Raw genomic sequence first — 26545 nt, 5'->3', positions numbered from 1 at the left:
GGGAACTCCGCGCAGGTAGAGGAAAGGAATTTTTGGGAGTGTGCGTTCAAGGTCAAATGACGTCAGAACGTCAGAACAAAGAACGATCCTGATTGACCAATCAGAGAACGCGTCGGTAGATTTTCAGAACCGGTTTTTTCAAGGTTAACCAGTACGCAATAACAGGGGAAAGCTATGCAATACTGTAGGGCAGGGGAGGGATTCAACCAGACAACAAAGGATGTCTAGAATGCGCAGCAAGGGTCAAATCTCTGAAGCTATGCGGTTTCCGCCGCCAATTAATATTCCGCTCAGGGTTGCCCCAAGGCACAGGACGCTTTAGCGCAGGGTTTTTTTATTTGTACTAGGAAGAAGGGAGAGCTCTCAGGGACTGGGCCTACAGTTTTCACTATTTGCTTTTATCACGGGGTATCGAACCTAGGACCCATTGATTATTGACTTAGGTAGTAAATTTATGTTACTGTGTGCTATTTAACTTAATTTTGAGTTTATTTTTTACCAAACTTTGACTTTATGTCAAATCTTTTACAAGTTTTTATGTATTTTTACCAAAATAACACAATTCAATCTGTTCAGGAAACATTTTTAGTTATATTTTCGACACACAAAGTGTGTGTTCTCAACTTCTATCTGTTTATTTTACAATTTTATGTTAATTTTTTACCAAAATAACACTATTTGTACTATTCAGGCAACATTTTTTATTAAATTTTGGACTCGCAAAGATATTTTTTCAACTTTTAACTTATTATTTTACAACTTTATATTAATTTTTTACCAAAATAACACTATTTGTACTATTCAAGCAACATTTTTTTATTAAATTTTGGACTCACAAAGACATTTTTTCTACGTTTAACTTATTATTTTACAACTTTATGTTAATTTTTTACCAAAATAACACTATTTGTACTATTCAGGCAACATTTTTTTATTAAATTTTGGACTCACAAAGACATATTTTCAACTTTTAACTTATTATTTTACAACTTTATGTTAATTTTTACCAAAATAACACTATTTATACAATTCAGGCAACATTTTTTATTAAATTCTGGACTCGCAAAGATATTTTTACAACTTTTTAACTTATTATTTTACAATTTTATGTTAATTTTTTTTACCAAAATAACACTATTTGTACTATTCAGGCAACATTTTTTCATTAAATTTTGGATTCACAAAGACATTTTTTTCAACTTTTAACTTATTATTTTACAACTTTATGTTAATTTTTTACCAAAATAACACTATTTATACTATTCAGGCAACATTTTTTATTAATTTTGGATTCACAAAGACATTTTTTCAACTTTTAACTTATTATTTTACAACTTTATGTTAATTTTTTACCAAAATAACACTATTTGTACTATTCAGGAAAGATTTTTAGTTACATTTTGGACTCACAAAGACATATTTTTACTTTTAACTTATTATTTTACAAATTTATACCTATTTTTACCAAAATAACACTATTTGTACTATTCAGGCAACATTTTTTATTAAATTTTGTATTTACAAAGAGATTTTTTCAACTTTTAATTTATTATTTACAAGTTTATGCCTATTTTTTTACTCAAATAACACGATTCAATGTGTTCAGGAAAGACTTTTAGTTACATTTTCGACACACAAAGTGTGTGTTCTCAACTTCTATCTGTTTATTTCACAAGTTTAGGCTTATTATTACCAAAATAACACAATTCAATCTGTTCAGGAAAGACTTTTAGTCGCATTTTCGACACACAGAGTGTGTGTTCTCAACTTCTATCTGTTTATTTCACAAGTTTATACCTATTTTTAACCTAAATAACACTATTTACACTATTCAGGAAAGACTTTTAGTTACATTTTCGGCACACGAAGTGTGTGTTCTCAACTTTTATTTGTTTATTTCTCAAGTTTAGCCTAATATTTACTCAAATAGCACGATTTGATCGTGTCTTTTATTACATTTTGGACACACACACACACACACACACACACACACACACAGAGAGAGAGAGAGAGAGAGAGAGAGAGAGAGATTTTTTCCAAGTTTACAGGATTATTCTCCAAGTTTACTCAAATAACACAATTTAAATGTGTTTTGAATTATATTTTGTACACATGAAGTGTGTTTTGACAAGTTCTACCCTTTTATTTTACAAGTTTAGGCTTATTATTACTCAAATAACACAATTTAATCAGTCAGGAAGGATTTATTATTATATTTGGGATGCACAAAGAGATGTTTTCAACTTTTTACTGTTTTTTTGAAGGGTATGTATTAATTTTTATTTATTTTGTTTTGTATCATATATACATTTACAAATTTTTAACTTAGAGTTTAGTATTTATTTAATTTTTTTCAAAAACACTAAAAAAAAGTACTTTTAGCTAAAATGTAAGCCACAGAATATATTATTATTATTATTATTATTATTATTAGGGTTTACTGATTTCCACTATGCTATTTTTGGTTCTGTATTTCTATATGTATTTATTTAGGGCAGGTTACGCCTGCCACGTAGGAAAGTTTGTTTATTTTAGAGTTTGCTGAGTATTTTGTTACTTTTATACTAGGTAAAGTTTTCTAAATATATCAGGTAGGGCTCCATCCATATACTTTTGTTTTTGCTATTTTGGAGATGATGCGATCAGCACCACTCTCCATCTGCTTTTTATTTTATGTACCCAATATTATTTTGAGGCTTAGTGAATTCTAGAGCCTATTTATGCAGGAGAGAGGACTTGAAAATTTTGATCTCAGACAACCCACAACTATTTGTCAGAGTATTTTAAAGGATATTTTATACTTATTATGTGCCACTAGAATATCAAAGCTTGCTTAATTTTTATGTCTGTAACGCATTTATTGTATTTCTAGCTAAGGCTTACTGGATAAAGTACACGAAATGTTTAACATTTCAACTATTTGCTTTTATACGAGGGCAATTTTTAGTGTAACGAAAATTATGATGTGTCTATAAAGACTGAAATCCCTTTACCGATGGGTCCATAACTGGACGCTTACCAACATTGTTCTTTTTTTAAAAAATATATATATAACCATTTATCAATATATTGACAATTCACAGGACAAGACGAAGTTCACAGACGACTGACTATATGGACCATAGGTCCACTTGCTAAATTTTTTTCTATGCTAGAAGAATAATTTAGCCTTATAGCCTTTTTCAAGGTATTTTTGAAGTATTACTGGTTTTTTGGGTGCATCAACACTTGGGTTATTTCCACTTGGTTTATTATACGAGGCTACAATCACTATCTGAACACTGAAATTCTCTGATTGAAACTAAAAGCTTAGGCTGTAACTAGGGACTTAGTATGTATATCGACAATTTATAGGACCCACGAACCTTACAAAGGATTATAGGTGACGTAGGACCACACGCCAGAGCTTTGTTAATCTGCAAGAAGCATTTACAGCTAATATTACGAGGAAATGAGGTTGATTTTTTACTGTTTCACAAGAATGCTATTTTTTATACACCCAATATTTGCTTTTTCAAGTAACTACTTGTACCAGAAGCACTTACAGGCCAACTCTAACTAGACTTCGACTTATTCTATATCAGGTGCTAAATTTATAAAGAACTATGATTGTGTATATTTCTGAGGAAGTACGCAAAAGCAGATTACCCGATTAAAGTATCTGAAAAACAGATTTTTCTATGCAAGTATATTTTTATTGACTGGATTATTTAACAGATCAAACAGGAAGACTGCAAAATTCATTAAATGTAGTTCTATAGTATAGGTGGTTTCAGAGATATAAAAAGAACAAATATAAGATTTCGCTTTTTTTTTTCTTGCTTCTGAGGCTAATCGCGACGCTAAGGGTAAATGGCAAAGAAATGTAACGGGGGAGAAACAGTCCCAAAAGTTATGGGCTGCATGTAAATTAATACCACAGAGATATTACAGTAGGTGTAGGTTCTACCACCAGAACTTTTCTATCATAATTATACTGGTTATGCTGTACTGTTAGCTAAAGATGCTGATATTTGAGAAACTTAAAAGCTTATTTGCAAAATTTTAGATAAATGATAATCTGTTAGACTGTAAACATATTTTATATCCATTCTGCAAAAGATCCGATGACAAAATTTAAAAATTGTAATCGCCCAGACAGGGATTCGAACCCTGGACAGATAGGTTAAAAGCCTAACGCTATACCAACTAAGCTATCTGGGCACAAGGTATTCTTTTTTTGAAAAGTTAGTTATGTTAAGAAATATATTGAAACACTTGAGAACACTTTTGGTCTGGTTCGACAGAGAAGGAGACAACATTTCCAAATTTTTACAGACTGGGTGTATTTTTCCACTATAGAGGCCTTCACTATATGTAATTCGAAACGCTAAAGTTCAGCTAGCTTCCAAAATTGAGGTAAAGATTGTGTTTGGCGAGATTAACAAGTTACAATTATATCCAGTTACGGACAAATAAAGCTAAAACTCTCAGATTTACTGTACTAGCCAAGTTTTAGTAACATTTTCTTCACTTTAGTACAAATACCAAAGAAATAGGTATATTTTATTTATAATTTGACAAAATGTACTAGTATTTAATTCACAAAGTTGGGTAAAAACAGTATTTTTAAAAAATATTGTTACTGCCTTCAAATTTTATGTTATTTAGCCACTAACAACTGGTTTACACTGTTTGGCATCCTTTAAATAGGAAAAGAAGGAATTATTTGTTTAGTATTTTTACTACTTTATATTTATTTAAGAAAACAATTCTACAGTTTAACTTAATTTTTAACAAATTGTTACTAATTTATATATCAAAGCTATGTTATTTAGAGTGTATGAAGGCGTATAAAGTTAATATTTGTACTTATCAGTTCAACTAACAATTATATTTTACACACAAAAGATAATGTTTACAGTTAAATTACTTGAATCAGAGAATAATATTTTACAGTAATTGATTCATTCAGCAGTAGTCAGTACTTTTATGCATCATAAAGTTTTCTTAATTTTCTATTACGCATGCTATTTTGGGCTATTCTTAAAATGTATTTCTAGGGCAAACTGGATTAATTTTCTGCTTATAATGCACAATGCTTTGTACATTTGTTATATTCTCTACTTACAATCCAAATATTATGCTTATTTAATGTATAACTAACTAACTCTCTAGCCTTCTTATACCCGAATGTCCATGGCTGCAGCAACACATGCCTTTCATCTGTCCCTGTCCTGAGCAAGATCTATATACTCCTTTCCTTCCCTACCAATTTCCTTTAGGTCCATCTCTATATTATCCCTCCATCTTTGTTTTGGTCTTCCTATTGGTCTTTTACCGTCAGGTTTCCCAACAAGAATCCTGTATACTCTTCTTTCCTCTCCCATTCGTACCACATGATCTACACACCTAAGTCTTCTTGATTTAATCATTCTAATAATATCTGGGTATGAATACAAATTATGTACTTCCAAATTATGTAACCTTCTCCACTTATCTGTCTCCTCATCTGTTTTAGGCCCAAATATTTTCCTAAGGATTTATGTTCTTTTTTCAATGTAAGGGACCAAGTTCATTTACTGTATTTAACTTTTATTTTTTGTAATTAACAAAAATTAAAAGCTTATACTGTAGTTATTATATTTTTTTCTATCAGCTTATTTTGAAATTAATATTATTAGTTATAGTCTTTGATTTATAACTATATTGCTTTTTTATCAATTTATCTAAGAGTACACGCAGACAAACACATGTGTACACACGTTTATGTAAATAGATATGCCTTTTTTCAATATTTTAGTATGAAGATTGCACTTTAGCTATTTAAGCAAGGGTAGGAAAGGTAGGATTTCTGAGAATTTGTTGCAGGATTTTGTTGTCCAAGTATAGATGAAAACTGAGCTGGGAGACTGTTTTGAACCTTTTCATGATAGTTTGCATGTGAACTGTATGCAAATTGAGCACTATTGACTGTGCATTCTTCTAAGTTTTGCTGTTATTTTACATCAAGTCTGTGAGACTGTAGTCAGTTTTCCCATTTCAAGTAGTTTCTATTGATTGTATTTGTATATGTTTTGGGGACTTAGCAGTTTTATGTTATGAGGCAGTTTGTTGTAGAATATTTTTACATGATTGTTTTTAGATATTGAGTGTCTGCTGTTTTACTTGTAATTATTTTCCTTCTTGTGTTGTGTATTTGACTATATTTTGTCCAAGTTCGTAGTATTTAGAATAATTGTTATTAACTTGTAGATGTAGGGAGTAATAATCCTTTGCAAGATGCCCTATACTTTAGTCTGAACATTATTCTTAGTGTTCACTTTTGTAGCTTTAGTATTCTGGTAGTATTATTAATGTAGAGGTAAATTAGGCTGAAATGTAGGCATTTTTCTGATACATTATACTCACTTAGTTGTTTCAGCAGGTAGAAGTTGCATGATGGTTTACTGCTGATGATGTTAATTTGCTCTTCTTATGTACTACGTATGATGTAGCTTACTTGAGTAATTGGAATTTTCTACTGAAAAAAGGATTGCTTGTCTATTTTATTCCTATGTTGTTGAGTTTGTCCATAAGCAAGCCATGTTTTTACTCTATCCTATGCCTTGGAAGAATCTAGATATATTGTGTTGGCAGTTTTATGTTTCTCTAAGGTTTCAGCTATGTATTTTTTAAACTGTGCTATGGGTGTAACTACTGATTTCTCTTTCTGGATGCCATGTTGGTTTCTGTGTATTCCTCTTGCTGCTTGAATTTGACTTAGGTTGTTTGCTTTTTTTTTCTTAGATCTTTATTTGTTTATTTGTTCAGTATTTTTTATTTTTTAATATTCTTTTACATATAAAAATTCAAAGTACATTGTTAAAGTCAAAGTGTGTTAAAATTCAATTTTTCAAAGTTAAAGTTTTAAAAATACAATTTTCTAAAATTAAAAGTTATAATAGTATATTTTTGTTAGTAGAAGTTTTTATACTAGGGCAAATTATTTTGCTGTTAATGTAAAATTTGTTAGTTAATGTAAAATTAAAGTAATTAAAAATCAATTTTTCAAAGTTAAAGTTTTAGAAATACAATTTTCTAAAATTAAAAGTTATAATAGTACATTTTTGATAGTAGAAGTTTTTATACTAGAGTAAATTCTTTTGTTGTTAAAGTAAAATATGTTAGTTAATGTAAAATTAAAGTAATTAAAATTCAAAAAAATAAAAAATACTGAACAAATAAACAAATAAAGATCTAAGAAAAAAAAAGCAAACAACCTAAGTCAAATTCAAGCAGCAAGAGGAATACACAGAAACCAACATGGCATCCAGAAAGAGAAATCAGTAGTTACACCCATAGCACAGTTTAAAAAATACATAGCTGAAACCTTAGAGAAACATAAAACTGCCAACACAATATATCTAGATTCTTCCAAGGCATAGGATAGAGTAAAAACATGGCTTGCTTATGGACAAACTCAACAACATAGGAATAAAATAGACAAGCAATCCTTTTTTCAGTAGAAAATTCCAATTACTCAAGTAAGCTACATCATACGTAGTACATAAGAAGAGCAAATTAACATCATCAGCAGTAAACCATCATGCAACTTCTACCTGCTGAAACAACTAAGTGAGTATAATGTATCAGAAAAATGCCTACATTTCAGCCTAATTTACCTCTACATTAATAATACTACCAGAATACTAAAGCTACAAAAGTGAACACTAAGAATAATGTTCAGACTAAAGTATAGGGCATCTTGCAAAGGATTATTACTCCCTACATCTACAAGTTAATAACAATTATTCTAAATACTACGAACTTGGACAAAATATAGTCAAATACACAACACAAGAAGGAAAATAATTACAAGTAAAACAGCAGACACTCAATATCTAAAAACAATCATGTAAAAATATTCTACAACAAACTGCCTCATAACATAAAACTGCTAAGTCCCCAAAACATATACAAATACAATCAATAGAAACTACTTGAAATGGGAAAACGGACTACAGTCTCACAGACTTGATGTAAAATAACAGCAAAACTTAGAAGAATGCACAGTCAATAGTGCTCAATTTGCATACAGTTCACATGCAAACTATCATGAAAAGGTTCAAAACAGTCTCCCAGCTCAGTTTTCATCTATACTTGGACAACAAAATCCTGCAACAAATTCTCAGAAATCCTACCTTTCCTACCCTTGCTTAAATAGCTAAAGTGCAATCTTCATACTAAAATATTGAAAAAAGGCATATCTATTTACATAAACGTGTGTACACATGTGTTTGTCTGCGTGTACTCTTAGATAAATTGATAAAAAAGCAATATAGTTATAAATCAAAGACTATAACTAATAATATTAATTTCAAAATAAGCTGATAGAAAAAAATATAATAACTACAGTATAAGCTTTTAATTTTTGTTAATTACAAAAAATAAAAGTTAAATACAGTAAATGAACTTGGTCCCTTACATTGAAAAAAGAACATAAATCCTTAGGAAAATATTTGGGCCTAAAACAGATGAGGAGACAGATAAGTGGAGAAGGTTACATAATTTGGAAGTACATAATTTGTATTCATACCCAGATATTATTAGAATGATTAAATCAAGAAGACTTAGGTGTGTAGATCATGTGGTACGAATGGGAGAGGAAAGAAGAGTATACAGGATTCTTGTTGGGAAACCTGACGGTAAAAGACCAATAGGAAGACCAAAACAAAGATGGAGGGATAATATAGAGATGGACCTAAAGGAAATTGGTAGGGAAGGAAAGGAGTATATAGATCTTGCTCAGGACAGGGACAGATGAAAGGCATGTGTTGCTGCAGCCATGGACATTCGGGTATAAGAAGGCTAGAGAGTTAGTTAGTTATACATTAAATAAGCATAATATTTGGATTGTAAGTAGAGAATATAACAAATGTACAAAGCATTGTGCATTATAAGCAGAAAATTAATCCAGTTTGCCCTAGAAATACATTTTAAGAATAGCCCAAAATAGCATGCGTAATAGAAAATTAAGAAAACTTTATGATGCATAAAAGTACTGACTACTGCTGAATGAATCAATTACTGTAAAATATTATTCTCTGATTCAAGTAATTTAACTGTAAACATTATCTTTTGTGTGTAAAATATAATTGTTAGTTGAACTGATAAGTACAAATATTAACTTTATACGCCTTCATACACTCTAAATAACATAGCTTTGATATATAAATTAGTAACAATTTGTTAAAAATTAAGTTAAACTGTAGAATTGTTTTCTTAAATAAATATAAAGTAGTAAAAATACTAAACAAATAATTCCTTCTTTTCCTATTTAAAGGATGCCAAACAGTGTAAACCAGTTGTTAGTGGCTAAATAACATAAAATTTGAAGGCAGTAACAATATTTTTTAAAAATACTGTTTTTACCCAACTTTGTGAATTAAATACTAGTACATTTTGTCAAATTATAAATAAAATATACCTATTTCTTTGGTATTTGTACTAAAGTGAAGAAAATGTTACTAAAACTTGGCTAGTACAGTAAATCTGAGAGTTTTAGCTTTATTTGTCCGTAACTGGATATAATTGTAACTTGTTAATCTCGCCAAACACAATCTTTACCTCAATTTTGGAAGCTAGCTGAACTTTAGCGTTTCGAATTACATATAGTGAAGGCCTCTATAGTGGAAAAATACACCCAGTCTGTAAAAATTTGGAAATGTTGTCTCCTTCTCTGTCGAACCAGACCAAAAGTGTTCTCAAGTGTTTCAATATATTTCTTAACATAACTAACTTTTCAAAAAAAGAATACCTTGTGCCCAGATAGCTTAGTTGGTATAGCGTTAGGCTTTTAACCTATCTGTCCAGGGTTCGAATCCCTGTCTGGGCGATTACAATTTTTAAATTTTGTCATCGGATCTTTTGCAGAATGGATATAAAATATGTTTACAGTCTAACAGATTATCATTTATCTAAAATTTTGCAAATAAGCTTTTAAGTTTCTCAAATATCAGCATCTTTAGCTAACAGTACAGCATAACCAGTATAATTATGATAGAAAAGTTCTGGTGGTAGAACCTACACCTACTGTAATATCTCTGTGGTATTAATTTACATGCAGCCCATAACTTTTGGGACTGTTTCTCCCCCGTTACATTTCTTTGCCATTTACCCTTAGCGTCGCGATTAGCCTCAGAAGCAAGAAAAAAAAAAGCGAAATCTTATATTTGTTCTTTTTATATCTCTGAAACCACCTATACTATAGAACTACATTTAATGAATTTTGCAGTCTTCCTGTTTGATCTGTTAAATAATCCAGTCAATAAAAATATACTTGCATAGAAAAATCTGTTTTTCAGATACTTTAATCGGGTAATCTGCTTTTGCGTACTTCCTCAGAAATATACACAATCATAGTTCTTTATAAATTTAGCACCTGATATAGAATAAGTCGAAGTCTAGTTAGAGTTGGCCTGTAAGTGCTTCTGGTACAAGTAGTTACTTGAAAAAGCAAATATTGGGTGTATAAAAAATAGCATTCTTGTGAAACAGTAAAAAATCAACCTCATTTCCTCGTAATATTAGCTGTAAATGCTTCTTGCAGATTAACAAAGCTCTGGCGTGTGGTCCTACGTCACCTATAATCCTTTGTAAGGTTCGTGTTGTCCTATAAATTGTCGATATACATACTAAGTCCCTAGTTACAGCCTAAGCTTTTAGTTTCAATCAGAGAATTTCAGTGTTCAGATAGTGATTGTAGCCTCGTATAATAAACCAAGTGGAAATAACCCAAGTGTTGATGCACCCAAAAAACCAGTAATACTTCAAAAATACCTTGAAAAAGGCTATAAGGCTAAATTATTCTTCTAGCATAGAAAAAAATTTAGCAAGTGGACCTATGGTCCATATAGTCAGTCGTCTGTGAACTTCGTCTTGTCCTGTGAATTGTCAATATATTGATAAATGGTTATATATATATTTTTTAAAAAAAGAACAATGTTGGTAAGCGTCCAGTTATGGACCCATCGGTAAAGGGATTTCAGTCTTTATAGACACATCATAATTTTCGTTACACTAAAAATTGCCCTCGTATAAAAGCAAATAGTTGAAATGTTAAACATTTCGTGTACTTTATCCAGTAAGCCTTAGCTAGAAATACAATAAATGCGTTACAGACATAAAAATTAAGCAAGCTTTGATATTCTAGTGGCACATAATAAGTATAAAATATCCTTTAAAATACTCTGACAAATAGTTGTGGGTTGTCTGAGATCAAAATTTTCAAGTCCTCTCTCCTGCATAAATAGGCTCTAGAATTCACTAAGCCTCAAAATAATATTGGGTACATAAAATAAAAAGCAGATGGAGAGTGGTGCTGATCGCATCATCTCCAAAATAGCAAAAACAAAAGTATATGGATGGAGCCCTACCTGATATATTTAGAAAACTTTACCTAGTATAAAAGTAACAAAATACTCAGCAAACTCTAAAATAAACAAACTTTCCTACGTGGCAGGCGTAACCTGCCCTAAATAAATACATATAGAAATACAGAACCAAAAATAGCATAGTGGAAATCAGTAAACCCTAATAATAATAATAATAATAATAATAATATATTCTGTGGCTTACATTTTAGCTAAAAGTACTTTTTTTTAGTGTTTTTGAAAAAAATTAAATAAATACTAAACTCTAAGTTAAAAATTTGTAAATGTATATATGATACAAAACAAAATAAATAAAAATTAATACATACCCTTCAAAAAAACAGTAAAAAGTTGAAAACATCTCTTTGTGCATCCCAAATATAATAATAAATCCTTCCTGACTGATTAAATTGTGTTATTTGAGTAATAATAAGCCTAAACTTGTAAAATAAAAGGGTAGAACTTGTCAAAACACACTTCATGTGTACAAAATATAATTCAAAACACATTTAAATTGTGTTATTTGAGTAAACTTGGAGAATAATCCTGTAAACTTGGAAAAAATCTCTCTCTCTCTCTCTCTCTCTCTCTCTCTCTGTGTGTGTGTGTGTGTGTGTGTGTGTGTGTGTGTCCAAAATGTAATAAAAGACACGATCAAATCGTGCTATTTGAGTAAATATTAGGCTAAACTTGAGAAATAAACAAATAAAAGTTGAGAACACACACTTCGTGTGCCGAAAATGTAACTAAAAGTCTTTCCTGAATAGTGTAAATAGTGTTATTTAGGTTAAAAATAGGTATAAACTTGTGAAATAAACAGATAGAAGTTGAGAACACACACTCTGTGTGTCGAAAATGCGACTAAAAGTCTTTCCTGAACAGATTGAATTGTGTTATTTTGGTAATAATAAGCCTAAACTTGTGAAATAAACAGATAGAAGTTGAGAACACACACTTTGTGTGTCGAAAATGTAACTAAAAGTCTTTCCTGAACACATTGAATCGTGTTATTTGAGTAAAAAAATAGGCATAAACTTGTAAATAATAAATTAAAAGTTGAAAAAATCTCTTTGTAAATACAAAATTTAATAAAAAATGTTGCCTGAATAGTACAAATAGTGTTATTTTGGTAAAAATAGGTATAAATTTGTAAAATAATAAGTTAAAAGTAAAAATATGTCTTTGTGAGTCCAAAATGTAACTAAAAATCTTTCCTGAATAGTACAAATAGTGTTATTTTGGTAAAAAATTAACATAAAGTTGTAAAATAATAAGTTAAAAGTTGAAAAAATGTCTTTGTGAATCCAAAATTAATAAAAAATGTTGCCTGAATAGTATAAATAGTGTTATTTTGGTAAAAAATTAACATAAAGTTGTAAAATAATAAGTTAAAAGTTGAAAAAAATGTCTTTGTGAATCCAAAATTTAATGAAAAAATGTTGCCTGAATAGTACAAATAGTGTTATTTTGGTAAAAAAAATTAACATAAAATTGTAAAATAATAAGTTAAAAAGTTGTAAAAATATCTTTGCGAGTCCAGAATTTAATAAAAAATGTTGCCTGAATTGTATAAATAGTGTTATTTTGGTAAAAATTAACATAAAGTTGTAAAATAATAAGTTAAAAGTTGAAAATATGTCTTTGTGAGTCCAAAATTTAATAAAAAAATGTTGCCTGAATAGTACAAATAGTGTTATTTTGGTAAAAAATTAACATAAAGTTGTAAAATAATAAGTTAAACGTAGAAAAAATGTCTTTGTGAGTCCAAAATTTAATAAAAAAATGTTGCTTGAATAGTACAAATAGTGTTATTTTGGTAAAAAATTAATATAAAGTTGTAAAATAATAAGTTAAAAGTTGAAAAAATATCTTTGCGAGTCCAAAATTTAATAAAAAATGTTGCCTGAATAGTACAAATAGTGTTATTTTGGTAAAAAATTAACATAAAATTGTAAAATAAACAGATAGAAGTTGAGAACACACACTTTGTGTGTCGAAAATATAACTAAAAATGTTTCCTGAACAGATTGAATTGTGTTATTTTGGTAAAAATACATAAAAACTTGTAAAAGATTTGACATAAAGTCAAAGTTTGGTAAAAAATAAACTCAAAATTAAGTTAAATAGCACACAGTAACATAAATTTACTACCTAAGTCAATAATCAATGGGTCCTAGGTTCGATACCCCGTGATAAAAGCAAATAGTGAAAACTGTAGGCCCAGTCCCTGAGAGCTCTCCCTTCTTCCTAGTACAAATAAAAAAACCCTGCGCTAAAGCGTCCTGTGCCTTGGGGCAACCCTGAGCGGAATATTAATTGGCGGCGGAAACCGCATAGCTTCAGAGATTTGACCCTTGCTGCGCATTCTAGACATCCTTTGTTGTCTGGTTGAATCCCTCCCCTGCCCTACAGTATTGCATAGCTTTCCCCTGTTATTGCGTACTGGTTAACCTTGAAAAAACCGGTTCTGAAAATCTACCGACGCGTTCTCTGATTGGTCAATCAGGATCGTTCTTTGTTCTGACGTTCTGACGTCATTTGACCTTGAACGCACACTCCCAAAAATTCCTTTCCTCTACCTGCGCGGAGTTCCCCTTGTCTGTCTGGCATCAGAGCGGAGTCGAGATTCGGAGACAGTATTCTGTCTGGCGTGTGAAACCATCGTGTTTCATAACATGATGAAATTATTGCATAGTACTAATTAATAATATTACATATCGTGGGTTCGAGTACCGGGACCGTCTTCTTTCGTACCATTACCAGCGTTCATAGCGGTTCATAAACCATAGAAAACTTATTTTCAATATTATAAACATTAATTATTATCGATTTATACATTACATACTTTGCAGTAATGAATATAAAAACATATGCATAGCGTTTAATACCTCTAATTACCTTCTATATACATATTTTTCATAAAATAAATAATTATATATTCATAAAAAGTTATAAACATGCAAATATATAAATGTAAAATACTCTAAGTACTTGCAAATAAATTCTAAGTACATGCGAATTAATTAAAACCCGTGCAAATTAGTTATAAGTACATGCAAATAAATTGCGAATATTAAACGCCCGAGGGCACAAACAGTCCTTGGCGCGGTCAGATACTACTGGCGTAGCATGGACATTTCGGGTGGGAACGCCAAGTCCGAAGGAAGAGTCGGCCCTTTCTTGCTTAATAATTTACTTATGGTATTAGTCGCCACAGGTATTATTTGCCTGAAGTAAGCTGGGTTTTCAATAAAACATCATCATTGCATGTTTTAGCTAGAAAATTAGATGCCTCACTATGCCACAGATGTTTTGAACTCTGGTGTTCTATACCTTTTTTTATATCTTTCTGCATGACGCAAGTCATTAAAAACCTACCTGAATCACAAGCGCCTCTGCACAACAGTAGACGTCATTGTTGTGGGCGATCCAACTACTGATTGATTTGGTTTATTTTACTTCGCTTTTCTACCACTTTTGGTTAATCGCGAATATGAATATGAGTGATGATATTGATGAGGGGACACTGACAAAGAACACCCGTGCTCACGCCGGGATTCGAACCAGGGACCTCTGTCGTCTTGGCGCACTGTGAAAAGCAGAGTGGATGATCCAAATATCGTACACTCTACTGACGTAACAGTGCCGATTAGTAATTCAGACCACTGTTTATTACATGTTGAGAATGCTGATAAACATTTTAAATTAATTTACTCCAGAGACCATTCGATGTTAAGAGAATTCAAATGAATGCTAAACATTTCCATTCACACAATATTAAGTAGTTAGATAATAACGAAAAAATACAATACAAAATTAATAGTTTTGCGGGTTAAATGGTAGAGCAGCCACAGGCTGAATTTCTATCACGAGGACTTCACCAACTTATTTGACAAAAACTGTGTTGATCTTTTACTTTCTAATACACATCGCTGTTCGTGCGATAAATTATACAATGCAGTGACCATTAAGAAGCAGTATATTTGAGATTGGTAAAGTTACGTCAGTCAATATTGCGTATTGTAGCATCACACAGCACGAGTTGAATGAGCGCGAAGAGCGAAGAACCGGGTAGGAATTCTGCCGCTGTCGTCTGCTTCAGAAGGCAGGAAGGGTCACATGAACCAATCACGGTAGACCTCTCGTACGCTGGCGTAAGAGAGCCTATTTACGCGCGTGCTGTAGAAATGGAAGCTTTCCCTCCATAAAGGCAGCAAGGAATATAGGAGTCTTGTACGCCGAACCTGCTCGGCGTCCGGCCGGGAAAGGCATTGAAAAGAGATGCTAGAACGAGTGTTGAGAGTGGAGCGTTGCAAGCGGATCGCGAAAAATAGCCATTATAATGCCATGAAGGTCAAACATATATGAAATTAGTCACGTTTTACTTTATAATCACAGCATTTAAGCATTTTTGAAATTTTAAATCTGGGAACGCCGGGCGTACGGGCGTACTATAACGCTACGCCACTGAATTTCAACCTACTTATTTTCACGATTTTAAGTTCGGGTACTCCTTGTTGGCACAGTGGTAACGTCGTTGCCTTGAAACTAAGGGGTCCCGGGTTCGATACATGGTGGTTTAGATACCACTTTAACTGTAGGTCCCATCCTTATTAGCTTATCTGTTCATAAAGTGGACATACATGAAAAAGCCACAACGATTTGGAGCTTATCGTCATCCGTAAGCCGAATAGACAGCTTGTTAATTATGTCCCTCATTTCTGTTCACTACACAACACAGCACATATCATTCACAAAAATACAATCCACTCACTACTGTATTCACACGCTGCCTCTAAATAAATTCCACGCACTAAGATCACTCGACGCGATCTAGACCAGAACTGGTCCTTCATTTCGGTAATTTTTAGATGCACTCATAAACCATTCCCGCTCAGAAAACAATTTTCTACTCCACACTGTATCTCTAGTTGTTTGAAGGTCAACGACCTCTTTCAACTCATCTGGAAGCGTTCAATGGTGTTCTTGTCCCTGCATATGACACACTTTCTCCTTGCTGCGATAATTTGGCTTCAAAATTCTCCATTCCTGGGAAAATTTCATGCTGGGAAAAATTGGTTTGCAACATTGACCCAGACTGTTGAGGAGGTTCAGAGCGTTTTCCCCCCGCCATATGCAACCCTGTTCTCTCTCCTGTAACAGTTTGGCTCCACAATTCTCCGATCCTGGGTAAATTGCATGCTGGGAAAAATTGGTTTGCAACATTGATCGGGGTCTTGTCAAGCTTGACACGGTGACCCCCGTGGAGTTGCTCGCCGTCTCTGGGCAAGACGTCTCACGAATTCAAAGAAAGCGGGCAATGTTTCCAACTCCTCTAAGAAATCAGGTTCAGCTTCTTATTGAAATGAACAATTTCATCCACATTTTCTGATAGATATTTTTTTGTGTATTTTATTCACTGAGTCTGGGCTTCGCAGATAGCCTAGATAGCCCGAATATACGCCTCTGATATATATATATATATATGGGCTTATTATAATCTCCATAAAAGAATGTCTGTTAGCACACGTGTCTTTACCTGTAACCCCTACGTGCATTTACCTGTACCACACCTTTGGTCTCGAAGAGATAGGGGGGCAGGGAACATCCAATATATTCCTCGCAGTGAGGCGCCAGGGGAAATATAGGGACCTAATTTTATTTAGGGCGCTGATCGCTGCCGACGTCACGGGTTCCCCTGTAAGAGAAAGTAGTATGTGTGTGGTACCCCCAACAACAGCTGGGAACTGGCCGTAGCCAACCGGCACCTCCGACAAGCGAACGCTGGGTAAATGATTAAAGGATGCCGTGACACCCCCGGCGCTAGCTAGGAATCGGCACGCAAACCGGTGTCTCCTGTACAAGGACGGCAGGTTAAGAAGGAGGCCCTGGTGCTCCAAGACAAGCCGGGCATGTAGAACCTGACACCTATCAGCAGAAGCGATTAGACCAGGTAGTTAGGTTGCTGCTAGGCTCTTCTTTTTCTTTCTTCCTCCTTTCTTCCTTCTGGGATGGCTGCTAGGCTTCTGGCTGGATGGCCGGTTTTTCCCTGGATGTTTGCCAGTTGACATCCGGGAGCCAACTCACTTTTTTGATTACATATTGCAAACTCCGTACTGAAAATTATCATTGTTTGACCTTGAAAAAACACTAGTGGAAAAATCACTAGATGTATGTGTTAACATAAACTAAAACGGTGTGCTTTTTAGACAATACAATTAATAACGATTCGCGCAGAACTCTGCATTACTAACAATGTGTTTAACTATGTAAAATACAATTATTAACGTTTTGAAGAACAAGCTGGATTTAAACAAAGCATATGCTTCGCAGGGACATTTATCATGCATTCTTTACCCAAACCTTGTTAACAAAATATAATATGGCAACCACGAGGGGTCGTTAAATGTGGAGACCACGCTGGTTCGTTACACGTTGTGCATTGTAAATTATTTGCAGTCGTTCAATAAAAATATCGTTGGGAGATATTTATTCTTTCCGATCATTTGTTGGCAGTTTCAGCCCATGGCGCAATCAGTGTGCAAAGTCGTGTGCAAATAATCAATAAAAGGTAAAGCAAAGGTAGGCTTGAAAAACGACGGTGCATTGCTATTTCCTCCACCCTCGATTTTGTTACGGATTTTTTTCTTTTCATTATGAAGTTTGTGTTTTGCAAATTATCAAGAACAAAATTCTGGAGCGCGAAAAGAAGTACATTAAATTTGAGATTAAGACGTTTGAAGTTGCGAGGTGAAAGTCTACTTGCGGCCATGTTAGTTTCCTAGAATTCGTGTGGATGGATATTTGTAAACGTCGGCTTTTCGGGGCCATAGGCCAACAAAATTAATAGGAATTGGGGGCTCGGAATTTCCCGCCGATTTCGGGCTCCGCCCCTAGGGTAATGGACTTGCCGCTTCCAAACGCTACTGCGGCCCAGCCTTTGCTCTGCTACCCTAAGCTCCGGCTACCCTCTTTTCTCTATAGAGTCCCTTCTAAAGGCATCTTAGTACGTAGGTAATTAATTCGAATGTTATAAAAATTGAAATTTTGTAGCACGTAGATCTCTAAAAATTACCTCCCGCGCTAAATTCAATTGCGGCCATGTTAGTTTCGTAGCACCAGTAGCGAAGCATATTTGTAAATGTCGCGTATTCGTGGCTATAGCCCAAGAAATTTCATAAAAATTGCTAAGTTCGAATTTCCCGCCGATTCCGGGCTCCGCCCCTAGGGTAATGTTCATGCCGCCTCCGCTCCTCTACGCTACGCTCCGGCTACCCGCTTTTCTCTATAGAGTCCTTTTTAAAGGCATCTTAGTAAGTAAGTAATTAATTTGAATGTTATAAAAATTTAACTTTCGTAGCACGTAGATCTCCAAAAATTATTTTCCGCGCTAGATTGAAACTCTCTTTTCTTGCCGCCACACTCACTAAACTACCCGCTACGACCTACAATCACCACACTACAGCGTACAATGTCCAACCAAAATGGTGGTTTCGTGCACCACCGGAACCCAATGCAGGGCCGCAATGCAGGTCGTGACGTCATTTCCGGGAAGTGCACTGCCTACGGGAAAACGACCTCAGCGCCACAGAACGGACGGTGGACAAAGTAAAAAAATGTCGCCATGCGGGGGACATGTTCCCCTACCTTCCCGAATCCCCTTACTCTATACCTATGTGCAGTGGTTTACCCGCCAAAAATTCCCGAACATACATTTTTCATGTAACAGTACTAACTAAAGAGGTATAAAAGGCGTGCGTAAAAAGTATTCCAACATGCCTCGCAAACTAACCCCGCTGGAAATTCCATTCATATGTCGTTCAATAGGTATGTTCTTTGAGAGTGACGTCCACTTATCGTAATATTTCCAAGACACCCAAGGGGGCCGCTACTAGCGCGCAAAGGTTCAAAACTGTCAATTTGCAGGTGTCGAAAATCGGCCAAAAACGACCGGAGCGCCTCACTGTGGACACTGGAACGACAAAAAAAAAAAAAAAAAAAATTCAGCATTCAGCATTCGGGGGACATATTTCCGAACATTCCCCACCCCCACTTTTCCAATGCCTATCTTCAACGGTTTTCCCGCCAAAAATTGCGAAAATTGGAATTTCGTGGGAAATTGGAAAAATCCAAAATGGTGACCAAACTGAAAGCGGTGAAAATTGAAACTATATATCATTCTGTAGGTCCGTCCTTGATGACTGACTTCCAGCTGCCGTGATTTCCCCAGGACACAAAATGGGTTCGCTAGTGTTGTTCAAATGTCCAAAAATTCATCTCTTCAAGCGTGCAAAATCGGCCATTTTCAAAGTGCCGCACACTGCGAAGTTGGCTCAATCTGGCTCCACATCGTGCGTCCCTCTAGAACGTATCCCCAACAATAACTCACTCCCAAATTCCATAGTTTACCCTTAGGAAGGATACCTGGAAGTCATTTTCCCCATTCTGGTCCTAATTTGCATTTCCTTGAAAGGGCGGTGTGGTCGTCAACAGAGCTCCGACGCGGATCACAATTTTTTAGCGTGGACAACTTCCAACCTCCTTTCGGAATCCATGGAGAAATTCCACTTTCCTGTCATAACGGCTACCTGAATAAATCCAAAAATGGCTGAAATTTCGATGCCCCCTGGGGGGCTGGGGCGCCCCACCCTGAAAAAAAATTTCGACATCTCCACTCCACTTTCTATAACTGCCTAAAAAAATGGCTATCTCACATTTCTCGTACATAGCACAGTTTAGGCTATTGTCGTACGCCACCCGAAGACCCAGTCACGTGACACGTAATTGCGACAATTAACGCAATTTTAACAATTTTTGCAGACTTCGCGTAGATGTTGAACTGCACGCAAACTATTAAAGCTGAAAATCCAAACTTTTGTGCACGCAAACACCACACTACAGCGTACAATGTCCAACCAAAATGGTGGTTTCGTGCACCACCGGAACCCAATGCAGGGGCGCAATGCAGGTCGTGACGTCATTTCCGGGAAATGCACTGCCTACGGGAAAACGACCTCAGGGGCACAGAGCGGACGGTGAAAAAACTAAAAGAATGTCGCCATTCAGGGGACATGTTCCCCTACCTTCCCAAAAAATCCCCAAACATGCATTTTTCAAGTAACAGTACTTAACTACAGCGCCTTGAACAACGTATTGTGGAAAACGACCCAAGAAACTGGTTCCCCAGACGGATGAGAAACATAGATGGCAGTGCGATCAATGTCGGTGCTAATTTTGTTATGAAAGTAATGCGGCTTTGTTAGTTTTTGGAATATATTATGTAGATTTGTTTGTCTTGAAAGGCTGTACGTGAATTGATGGAAACAGTTATATTTGTGGAGTGATTTGCAGTCACGAAATGACATTAATTTGGAAAGAGAAGTAAAATAAAATTAATAAATAAATAGCATGCGTAACACAAGAAGAAACATCACAAAGTGATTCCTGACGTCAGGTGTTGGATAGTGTACTAGAGTTTTATTTTTCTATGTTATTAGTAGAGCCCGGAAGTTCAGGCATTTATTTTCGTTAAAATAGGCAGGCAAAAAGGCATTTATAATGTGGTAAATAGGCACTAAAAATTAAAAAAAGGCAAAATAAACCGAAAAAAGGCACATTTAGAAGTCGCTTACTTTTATCTATAATTTCTGGCAAAAAATTAACATCTAAATTGGGAAGAGCATTTCAATTTTCTCCGTCTTGATTGCACATAACTACAAGGTGCTTTTTAAGTTCTCAACATTCAATGATAGTCGTCTGTCAGAGAGAATATTTTTCATAATAGAAAATGACCTACTTCGACAGAAGTTATTGGAGCATACATATAACAAGCTAATGTAGCTGGACTCATTTTGGTAACAGCATTTTCACCTTTTAGAATATCACAAATTGTTTACAATTGTTTCAAGTCCTCATTTGCACTCACTACCCGTTTGCACTTTTCCGCAACAGCTGACCCCTTTTGTCCTGGCACTTCCATCATCTGCTGCATAGATTCCTCGAAGATTTTCATGGATGCTATAATTGTAATTGTCTCTGGCAATGCACCATAATGTGCAAAAGTAAACTTGAATAGCACAGGAGTTTTTTCACTTCACGAATTGAAGCCGCTTCATTTTCTGGAAGAGCATCGATCACCTCACTGATTTTTTGAAGGTTGTTAGCATAATATATAGCTGCTGATATCCAGGTTCCCTATCTCGTCAAGACTGGTTGCTGAGGTAAACTAAGCTCAATCGGAACTTCCTGAAATTTTCGAGTTCGAGGAGATTTCAGAAATATTTTCTTTGTGTCCACTTCAGCAGTCAATCATGCACAAGAAATGTTAACCGAAAGGCAATATCCTGACTCAGCATGAAATACTTTTTTCTCACACTTTTCTCCTCAGCAATGTTGAAACATGCGTGAGTTCAATATTACTTAAATAAGGCGAAAATTATTCACATAATAAACGGAAGAAAAATAAATGCCAACAACATTTTTTGGGAGAAAAATAATTTATATAGCTTACACATTTTTTTTTAAAAAAAAATGTCAAATTTCATTGAAAAAGGCAAAAAAGGCATTATAATTAAAAATAGGCAGTGGGGTCCCAAATAGGCAAAATAGGCAAAATGAAAAGGCTTCCAAAACATTCGAAACAACATAAACCTATATCCGGAAAAATTTTATCAATATATGCAGTAGATAAAAATAGGCATTTTGCCAAACTTCCGGGCTCTAGTTATTAGAATATAAATGGTATCCTGAGAGATATTTCATACCGAAAGCGAGCAGTCCGTAATCAATGCAGCCTTTCGAACCGTAGGGACACATGCTCTGACTGCACCGTTTCCTCAAGGAGATTTTACACCAAAGCGACACGCAACAAACGATACGAGGATTTCACACCAAAGCGACACGGGTTCTTCGGTCCAAGGCAACTTTCACACCGAAGCGACCCATGTTGCTTGGAAACGAGCCAATCAAGAGCAACATTTCACATCGTAGCGGCATGACGGGAAGCACAGGCCAGCGTTCGGTTGGTGAAATCCTCAAGCGATAAATGTCGCGTGCCCCTTGTTGCTTTGGTGCACAATCTCCCTAAAGCAAGACACTCATTGCATCGCGCATGCGCGAACAACAAACCACGGCAACATGTTGCAAGCTATTGAGGAAATGGCCCAGTTTGAGCGACGCAGAAGCGACAAAGCGACACGTGTGGTTTATCGTGTCGCCTATATCTGTTGTTGTAATGTGCGGTTTTTCGTGTCGCCTATCTGTTGTTCGCACAATTAGCAGCGAACTCTTGCCAATAGACTGAAGGCACCATGTCGCTTCGGTCTGAGTACCCTTCCTTTAAGGAGCTTTCCGACCGAAGTAACAAGTAGCACGCGAATACGCCATATGAAGGTGTCGTTTGCTGTTTGGACCCTCATGTGCAATGAATGCTATTTTACAGTCTGGAAGTGTGTGTCACTAGTGTGACAGTGTGAACATCCCGTGTCGCTTGTCCCATTGGTTTGAAAGTTTCCTTGCACTCATGTCGATGTCACTAAGAAAGTTTTGTGGGGTTCCCCTTGTCGTTCCATGAAATCATCATTATCATCATCGCCGCGATTAGTTTAAAGCGGAAGAAAAGAGACAGTAAATATCCAAAATACAAATGCTTCAGTGTGTATATCTTTAAAAGAAATGATGATGATGATAATAATGAACCTAATTCATACACAAAAATTTAGTTGCCAAGAGCATTCCACGCGTATTTTTCTCCCGTATTATTAACGAAAGTATGACGATAACAGGACGTGGTCGACTGTCTAGAATGTTCGTTAATATCTTCGCGACCACTGTACCAAATATCATAGCAATTATCACATTCATAAAAATGCTTCATGTAAAAGAATCAGACGTTGCAGCGAAAACTCCATTTACTTCCATTATAAGCAGACGAATACCAAGCACCGGTTCAACACCGGCGCCTCTAGCGGATCATTTTCGAGTGGAACCAGCAAGAGCGCGCAGAACTGTGCCGTTTTCAACACTACGTTATTCAAGGCGCTGTAACTTAACTAAAGAGATATAAAAGGCGTGCGTAAAAAGTATTCCAACATGGCTCGCAAACTAAGACCGCTGGAAATTCCATTCATATGTCGTTCAATAGGTATGTCCTTGGAGAGTGACGTCCACCTAGCGTAATATTTCCAGGATACCCAAGGGGGCGCTACTAGAGCGCAAAGGTTCAAAACTGCCAATTTGCAGGTGTCGAAAATCGGCCAAAAACGACCGGAGCGCCTCAAGGTGGACACTGAGAGAGAAAAAAAAATCAGCATGCAGGGCACATGTTTCCAAACATTCCCCACCCCACTTTCTCTATACCTATCTTCAACAATTTTCCCGCCAAAAATTGCGAAAATTGGAATTTCGTGGGAAAATGGGAAAATTCCAAAATGGCGGCCAAACTAAAAGCGGTGGAAATTTGAACTATATATCATTCTGTACGTCCGTCCTTAGTGACTGAAGTCCAGCTGTAGTGATTTGCCCAGAATACCCAACGGGTTCGCTAATGTTGCGCAATTATCCGAAAATGCCACTCTTCACGCGTCGAAAATCGGCCATTTTGAAAGTGCCGCACACTGCGAATTTCGCTCAACATGGAAAAATAAACCATTTTCTGCACATCGTGCGTCCCTCTAGAAAACATCCCCTACAACGAATGACTCCCAAATTTCATAGTTTACCTTGATGAGGGATCCCTGGAACGCATGTTTCTTTTTTTACATCGTGAGAGTCTTTAATAACTCGAAAAGTGGCAACACTTAATTCGCCAAAGTGGCATCTGTCGACACTCCTCCCGGAACCCTATGGACTAAATATGTTAGTTGTGCAGAAATCGCATTTCGGACCCCATAACCCCCATAAAAAAATCGCCATTTTCGGTATGGGAAAATTTGCCCCCCCCCGTGACGTCACGTGATGCACGCCATGTCAGCGCTACCTATTCCGACCTCGAGTCGGTACCTTACCCTAAAGCGCACACTGTGCGGAATTTGACTGCGCGGCCTCCGGCCACCGCCGGTACACAACAAACACACCTCTGCAAAAGGTACCGGAAACCAAAATGGCGGCCTGGAAGGTACCCGTGTGGGGTCCCACGTGCGTCGGCATCGGATAGACGTGACCTCAAAAACAAACAAAACCCGAAATCGCTACCTCAAAATATGTGGCCGCCATGTTGGTTTTAGAGTTTTTCAAAATGGCGCCTTGGAGGCTGCAAGTATCGCTTTTTCGTTCCCTTTGCCGCCCAGCCGGGTAGGGACATCCCCCCCCCCGAGACCACCCTGTGGTTTTCCCCCATTGCCGACTCCTGATTGGTCCTCCACGGGTACGTACGTTTTGGGCCCCCTGGAGCCCATGTAATTGCGGTCCCTGGACTTGCCACAGGTTGTGGCTTCGGAGCCCTTATGGTAACGCCCCCATGCACCTCTCTTGGTTCTCCAATATACAGGGTGGCAGAAATGTTGAAGAAAACTCGAAAAATTGGCATCCCTCTAAAATTCAAATTGGTCGCCATTTTGAAAAATCCAGATAGCCGGTCAAAAGGGGGCCGATAACACTGTTCGGAACCACATGTCCCCAACCTTCTTTGCCAACGATGTCGGAGATGCACATTTTCAAAAATGGGGTCCCTGACGAAATTTTGGCTCCTCCTGGAGGTCACTGTATGGCCCCAGCCCCCCGCGCTTTTTCCTACGCATAGGGAATCCTAGGTGGGCTACTGCTTGGTACCGGTCCCGATCCCCTCAGGTAACCGGTTCGTGGCGCCACCTTTATCCCCTGCCCATTTTGGGGCGCGCACGTACTGGCCCCTTTGGGGCCGCCATATTGACATTTCGAAATGCGCGTTCTCGAGGGCTGGCATGGACCCTCACGATCAACAATGTCCGGCTTCGCCGGGGAAAGACACTTGGCTTCCAGGGGGCGGTGAATGGCTTGCAGGTCCCGTGACTTGGAAATTTCAAAACGGCGCCGTTTCGTTAATTTTGGCCGATTAAGAAAAACCAAAAATACCACGTGGTAGCCCAAAACTTCCTCTTTCGAAAAGTTCAAGGTGGATTTCATGATTTGTTTACGGCTCCGGCGCAAAAATTCGCAAACCGACCCATGTTTCCGGTACCTATGTTCACTTCGAAAACGCATTTTTTTTTTTACTTTTTGAGATCCTGTGGCGGGGCCCCTGGGGCGATCGGGTTCGTACTTCATATCTCTCACTATGGTCACCTACCCTTTCGATGGCCGCCATTTTTTTCGAAAATTCGTTCACGCGTTTCCAAAATCCACACTCGAAAGGCCACGTTTTTGCCCCCCCCCCCGTTCCCACGGCAACCTCGACCAAAAATCTAGCCTGGCGTTGTGGACCAAGGTTCAAACTTTCCCAAAACGGACGCCATTTTGATCTATGACACTCGGCCTCGGCTCGAAAAATCGGCCAAAATGCCCAAAATCGAAGGCCCCTGCCAGGGGCAGGAGAGGGCCCTGCGGGGCCTCTTATTGAAAGTAACCCCATTTTTCCTATGGAAGCCCCCAACTTGGCTAACTTGGATTTTCGCCTAGGTTGACGGTTTCGGCTACTCTCGTCTACTCTTGTACAGCATTCATATAATATTATAGACCAGTGTAATATTGGTTGTTGCAGTTTGCAACAACATACTATTATAATACTTTATATTGGGCATTATTTGAAATTAATATAATTCTTTAAAGCATGATTGTTTTGCAAAAAAATTGTGCATTGTAGATCATTTGCAGTCGTTCAATACAAATAACGTTGCGATATATTTATTCTCTGCGATCTGGCGTTGGCAGTTTCAGCCCACGGCGGAATCAGTGTGCAAAGTCGTGTTCCGATAATCGATGAAAGGTAAAGGAAACGTAGGGTCGGAAAACGACGGTGCATTTTTTTCGCCCACCCTCGATCCCGCTACGGAATTCTTTTTATTTCATTTTTTCATACTTTGGATGTTAAAATTAGTACACGTAAAGATTTATATTTAGGCCCTGCGTGTGGTACAGAAAAATATATATAATTTTATAACATGTTCGATGCTTTCCTTGAATTTTTATAATCTTCATTCTGTTAACAATATTAAAAAATAGCCTCAATAGAACTCTGC

At 36.2% G+C, this 26545-nt stretch overlaps 1 protein-coding gene across 1 annotated transcript in view; it reads left to right on the top strand.

The window, feature by feature from the left end:
• The window catches only part of LOC145982514 (52 kDa repressor of the inhibitor of the protein kinase-like), a 58712-nt gene that overhangs the window by 30632 nt on the left and 1535 nt on the right, over positions 1-26545 (top strand). The window lies entirely within an intron of this gene.

This window comes from Lepisma saccharinum, unplaced genomic scaffold, assembly GCF_977018435.1.
Source record: "Lepisma saccharinum unplaced genomic scaffold, izLepSacc3.1 HAP1_SCAFFOLD_216, whole genome shotgun sequence".
Classification (NCBI taxonomy): Eukaryota; Metazoa; Arthropoda; class Insecta; order Zygentoma; family Lepismatidae; genus Lepisma; species Lepisma saccharinum.
Note: the sequence above shows the minus strand (reverse complement) of the source record. Positions and strands in the feature narration are given on the sequence as shown.